This window comes from Mustela lutreola, chromosome 4 (assembly GCF_030435805.1).
Source record: "Mustela lutreola isolate mMusLut2 chromosome 4, mMusLut2.pri, whole genome shotgun sequence".
NCBI classification, from domain to species: Eukaryota; Metazoa; Chordata; class Mammalia; order Carnivora; family Mustelidae; genus Mustela; species Mustela lutreola.
Window position 1 is genome coordinate 117,659,923 of NC_081293.1, and position 6,288 is coordinate 117,666,210.

Sequence of the window (6,288 nt, forward strand, 5' to 3'; positions counted from 1 at the left end):
TGCTTCCTGGTGCCCCAGTTATCACCCTTAAGAAAAATTCTAACCCCAAATGTTCTGATGTTATTGGCCATTGGGCATGTAACAAGCTGGGGATTGAATCTTGGCTCCACTTCTTATTTGTGTGGCCTTGAGCGAATCTTAACCTCTGTGAGCCTCAGTTTCTTCATCGGCAAAATGGGGAAATAAAGTAATGGGAGCTGTTTTATGGACTTACTGAAAGAACTGAGTGAAATAATGCATGTAAAGCATTTAACTTTGCTCATGCACATAGTGAGAGCTAAAAAAATGTCAGGGGAAACGAGGGGCTATATATTATGAAACTGCTAATGATTCAATTTTTTTTTTTTTTTTTTTACTTTGTTTTGCCTTGCAAGTCTGGAGGTAAGGAAAAAATAAAATAAAACAAAGTAAAACTCCCAGTTGGCTCTTCAGGTCAGGTGACTTTTAAAAAGCCTCAGTCAAACCTCCTCCTGATTTTTGCTCTATTCCTTCGAATATTTCCTTGGAGCACTCTCCTTAGTGTAAAGGACATTCCCAATTCTGCCTGTCCCCTGAAATGCTTCTGAAATGTTTAGGTGACTCTCATGCCAAGAAATGAGGAAGAGGACTTCTGGGAAATGTGTGTGTGTTAATTCCCTGAACCAGGGACTGTAAGGAAAGACATAACATAAGGCTTCCCACTTTCCATTAGAAACACTCAGATTAGTGTCCATTAATGAGGCTTTTTTTTTCTTTCTCAGAAAAAAAACCAATGGCACTAAATATTTTAGTTATACTGTTTAACCTACAATTTTTCCAACACATGGGCAATGGCCATCTGATTTCTTTCACCAAGTGGCTTAGCTATAGAGCATCTGAAGTCAATTGTTACTCTTACCCTGATCATATTACAGAGACTATCCTCTAAGTTTTAAGTCTGTATAAAAGGATCCCTTACAGATGGATTTCGTTTGGGCACAATGATTTCCTTCAAACTCTGGATCTGTGGATCCCAGCTCATTTGTAGAGCTGCCCCCTCGTGATCGCGGGCTCATGTGTCTCAGGTGTGACAACAGACTGATTCTTATGTGGTCACACTGCTTGGCGTGACCTGTCAACATGGCAACTTGATGTGAATGCCCAGGATTTCTCGGGTCTATGCAGAATTAGAGGATGGAGAGTGCTCTGTTTTCCTGAAGACCTCATAGCCTAGGCCCACTGAACAGCTTTCTTTATCCACAGGAATGACAATTCTTGATGACTACACCTACTTTGTCTCTATTCCTGGGGGTGGGCTGGGGTTTGATTTGCTTCCACACTGAATATCAGTGCTCTGAGGAGTGGTTCATTATTGCTATCACAAGGAAAACCTCCCATATCCTGCCTTAGATTAGCGGTACAGTGTGGTTCTTTCCCGGCAACGCTCCGCTCCCATTTCCTACAGGCCAGCGGCTGGGTCTGCTTCTGACAGTCTCCGTTTCTCTTATTGTCATGCCAACCTGAATTTATGAGCTTCTTTCTAAAGATGTTCCAATCTCTTCTTCAAAAGACTGAACCCGCTAAGGAGCCCTTCAAAGATTTGCTAAGTGCTTTGTGCGAAAGCCAGTTAAAATGAATGTTTATGTTTCTCCACTGCCCCATGAAAAGCTGCATTTAGCTGGGTTAGTCCCCCAAAATGCTTCAACCTTTGGACTTCCTATGTGCTTTAGTGAGAGAGTTTATAGCTAGTTACAGAGAAGAAAATGGCTCGTGAGCTTCTTGGCCGGTTAATTATCAACTTGAAGCTATATTTCTGACTCTCACTGAGAAGAGTGAACCAAAATATAGGTCACATTTGAGAACGGTATGGATGCAATTTGGTCCTCTGCAAAAACAAAATTTCACTAAGGAAAAAAACCCAAAAAACCAAAACACCACCCACTCCCGTCCCTGACCCCAAGTTTCACTTTCGAAAATTCCCATTCCTCCCTTGCTGTAAGCAGGCAGCAAAAATATGCAGATGCTCTTGAAGTTATCGTCTTTGTTATTAGGTGATACTAGTTCTAGTACCACCTAAACTAGTTACACTCAGTAAAAGAAAAATCCCAGTAAAACATCTGCTTTTCTGCTGCATTGCTGTGATAGGAGTACTAATTAATTTATCTATTCAGCAAATATTAATTGAACCCATGGGTACTTTTGGGTGTTAGAAATTCACCCGTGAACAAGAGATACAGATCCCTGCCCTTAGAAAACTCCTAGTCTAGTGGTCAGACAATAATGAGTGTAGTCAGTTCTGTTGTATGCTAGCAGGCATGCACCACGGAAAAAAGGGAGCAAGGCGGGGTGGCGGGTGGAGGTCAGTCATGTGACTGGAGGCAGTGCGAGAGCTGGTTAGAGGAGGCACCGCTGAGAACCTGACATTTGAGCAAAGACTTAAGTTCCCCTGACACACTTTTTTTTTTTTTTTTTTTTAAAGTGGAAGCTTTACTCTTTGAAATTCTGTTCATTTGATCAAATCTCATGTGCTTACTTCCAATAAGTGGTGTAATCAGCAGAGTACCCCAGTATAACTTCTTATACAGTGTTACACAATTCCTGTATATATAGACATTATTATGTAACGACATTAATAATCCATCCTCTACCCTGTTTCAAACTGAAGTTGACATAATTATTAAATGCGATTGAACTGGCCCCGAGTGGTGGCCTGTGGTGGCCTGTAGCATGCACCGAGCTGCGTGCCCAGTAGTATGTAGCACCGAGCCGTGCGTCCATGAGCCGGGCGCAGCAGCTGCTTTTGCTGAATTCATCAGGAGCCATGGCCTCCGCTGGGAAGAGGCTCACTGCGCAGGCTCTCTTCAAGCTCTCACGCAGCTTCTCTGCCTTAGGCTTTGGCCATGTTGCCCCTTCATGCGTTGTATTTCACTGTAGCTACAGAGCTAATTCTATGTATCTTCTCTTTTAAGGAACAACAACAACAACAACAATACCTTTTCCCCCTGCCTTTTAATTCGAGTATGCTTTGTATGCTCCAGTTATTCTATGAGTTTAGTTCCTGCCTGCCACGGTTCCTGCAGAGATGAGACGGTCCTTGGTTCCTTGTTGCAACTCCTACTGCCTTTTCAATGCATATACACTCTCCTGTTGGCTTAAAGTATGGGGAACATGCCTCAGGACATCTGATCCTTTAAGCCAGGAGTTCTAACGCTTTGGGCACAAGTGAACCACCTGGTGAGCTTATTAAAACACAGCGTTGGGAACTACCAGCTGGTAGAACTACCTGCAGGAACTACCTGCCCCCCCCCCAAGAGTGTGATACTGTTGTTCTGGGGTGGAACCTGAGAGTCCACATGTTTGACAAGCTCCCTGGAGAGGTGGGAAGCTTCAGTCTGTGGCCCTAGCACCCTCTGAGTAGCAAGTCCTGAGTATTCACACTCCGTCCAATGGCCACGGGATCTGTGGTCCTCACTGGTCACCTTCTAAGTCCCCTGAAGGACTCTCCCGATGTGCCTGGCCTGAGCTCTCTGACCCATCATGCCTGTCACTTTGCAGGTCTGTTGAGAGACACTTTCCACCCCCCAATCCCTCTCAAGTGCATGGTCTGGGCTCTCTGACCCATGAGACTACATTTCCCTTCTGGTCTTGCTGACCCTGGGCTACACTGGCCACTGAGCCTTCCTGCCAACACTGGCCTCGCTCCACACGCATCTCCCTCTAGGCTCACTGGATTCTTAAGCCTGTGTAGACCCACTCATCAGTTTGCTCATTGCTCTTGGAGAAGTTCTTTATCTTGTCCTTACTGCTTTGGCTTTGAAGGAAGAACCTTGTGGCAAAACAGCTAGAAAACGCCTGCTCCCTAAACTCCTGGAACAACGGATCCACGGCCTTAGCTTTTCAACTGCCTTCTCAGAAAACGAAAGAATCAACAACTCCACAATTCTGTCTCATAGGCTGGGAAGGCACGGAACAAAACAGAGTATTTGATATGAAATAATAGCAATTCACATTTAAGTGGCTGGTACCCCAGTCAGCCAGGGGAAAAAGCTAACAAAAAAAGGAAAAGCAAAATCATATGTGCAGGCCTTTTAATTCCTTTAATTCTTTCCGGCTCTACCTAATGCAAGTCCAACCTTGTTAGATCTGAGCTACAATAGTTATGACCTGGGACAACTTAACAGGGTGGCAAGCCGATTTCAGGCTCTTGCCTTCTGAAACTTCTCTGCAAGTTTACACAGACTCGCCGACCAAGAAATGTGTCTATCGTTACCTCCTCTTTCTATGAACAGTTTTTCTCCATTGCAGCATTTTCTAAATCTTTCTACCTTGATGCCTTCCCATCTCTTTTCAGCTCACAGCTGGAAATCCCATTTTTGTTCCTTTCTGGCAATTTTTCATTTCTTTCTATTTCTATTGTTATTTAACTGTGAAAAGTGTTTCCTCTTGCAGGAAAAATGCCCGTATGCTTTGTTGGAGCTGGAGTCCTGCTGTTCATTATTTGCCGAAAGCTATGTTGTCGTGTTTAAAGCGCACCCTGAGATATCAGTACCATTTTGTATATATGGAGGCAGAAACCTGTTTGATGTAATTTATGAGACCTCCTGTGGCTGGGGACCAAGTCGCCTCATGAGACTCTCTCTTTGTAGCACATCGGCAATTAAATGAGGCCAGCACATTTTGTTTATATATTATCTCTGGACGGAGGAAAGCAGGAAGGAAAGGCTCATGGGAGGTCTTTACAGTAGATTCACTCTTCCTGACATGGTCTTTCTGAGGTGCAGCGTTCTGGTCTTCAAGGCATTACTTTCTGCCTTTGCTTGCTTTAGGAAGATTTAGGCTTCTTAAATGGCTTAAGTGTCCAAATTGTAACTAGCAGACTGTGTGTGTCTTAAATCATTCAAATGAAAGAATAAACCAGAATAAGTCTAAATAAACACAACAGGTATAACCAACAATCCATGTAATCTGAAGAGGCTTGTCAGAGATACTGGATGTCTGCCCTCTGTAGGGGAGAAGGGCCCCCTGAGTCAAAGCCAGTATTCAGAAGTGCTGGGAATCTGGGGGTCTGTGCACTGACTAGGAGGCCAGGTGGTGACTATGGCCACATTCACACACCCGAGCTTCATTTTGAGCAATATATGCTCCACTGGGGCCACAATATTACTGCTTTGGTGACAAATTTCAGCCAGTCCCCTCCCTTCTTGAGCCAGCTGAGACCACATCTTCCCTGTGGACAGTCACGCGGTCCCTCCTGCCCCTGGGGGAGGAGGGAGAGACTGGTGAAGACAGTATTTCCTGAATGTGGTTCTAGTTTACCCCCAAAGGGACAATGCAGGCACATTCGGGGGAAATAGAATTTTCTATTTCAAAGACTATATTGAAGTAAGTGTCATGGGAAGAATTAGAACTTCACTTCTTTTTTTATTTTTGTCATAGTTTAATCTTATTTGTCCTTATCATATAAGGGAAGGACCCTGATAGTATGTTTAGGGGTTATAAAAATCCAGGATCTGGCCCTGGTTGAAGAGTCCTTTGGTACAAAATATTCATCTTTGAGTCCAGTTCTCTGGGATGGGAATCTCAAAGACAGGAGACTAAGGGACTAATGCAGGTATGAGAGGTTCTTGGGAACTGTGGCCATGTTCATTTTAAAAGGGACCACCCCTTAGCTCTGGTCAGTTGCTGTCAACGAGAAAGATAAGCCAAATGTTGCTAGATTTATTTTTCAAGAGAATATGTAAATTTGAATTTTAAACATGTGAAATTAATTGGTGTTGCACAATTTTAAAACACTGGGTTGAATAAAACATATTATAGGGCTCCTAGGACACCATTCCTGATTCTAGGAGGAAGCCGTTTAAATTCTACAGAGCCTGTAGCATCTAGAAGCCTCAGAAAAGGTAAACTCTAGGTTATTACTTTTTTTTTTTTCCTGAGAGGTTCAGGTGACAGTTTGGGCTTGGTGAAGAGAATTCTCTTCAATTCCAGTTAGCAAATATCTAATGTGCCAGGCTCTGTGCTGGGCTTGGAAGATAGAAACACCGCCATAACCTTGCCTTCAAGGAGGTCACAGTTTGGTAAGGGGGAAAAAGTATGTCAGTTAGTACCTTCTGGAACAAATAGGAACCTCCTCCTTCTGGTGGAGACCACTTAGGTTGGTACGTTTGAAGCATTATGGCATCATAATGGATTCTAATGAATTTACCCTTAAATGCCCTACAAGAGTCTCAGTATCCACCATAGGGTGATGAAAATCACCTTACAGTGCCATCATTGCTTGCATGTAGTGTCGTATACAATAAAGAATTGAGCCTGAGCACAAAGAGAGGT

The 6,288-nt window shown here is 43.6% G+C and overlaps 1 protein-coding gene across 8 annotated transcripts in view; it reads right to left on the bottom strand.

Moving 5' to 3' along the window:
• Positions 1-6,288, bottom strand: part of MAGI2 (membrane associated guanylate kinase, WW and PDZ domain containing 2) — a 1,359,941-nt gene that overhangs the window by 159,203 nt on the left and 1,194,450 nt on the right. The window lies entirely within an intron of this gene.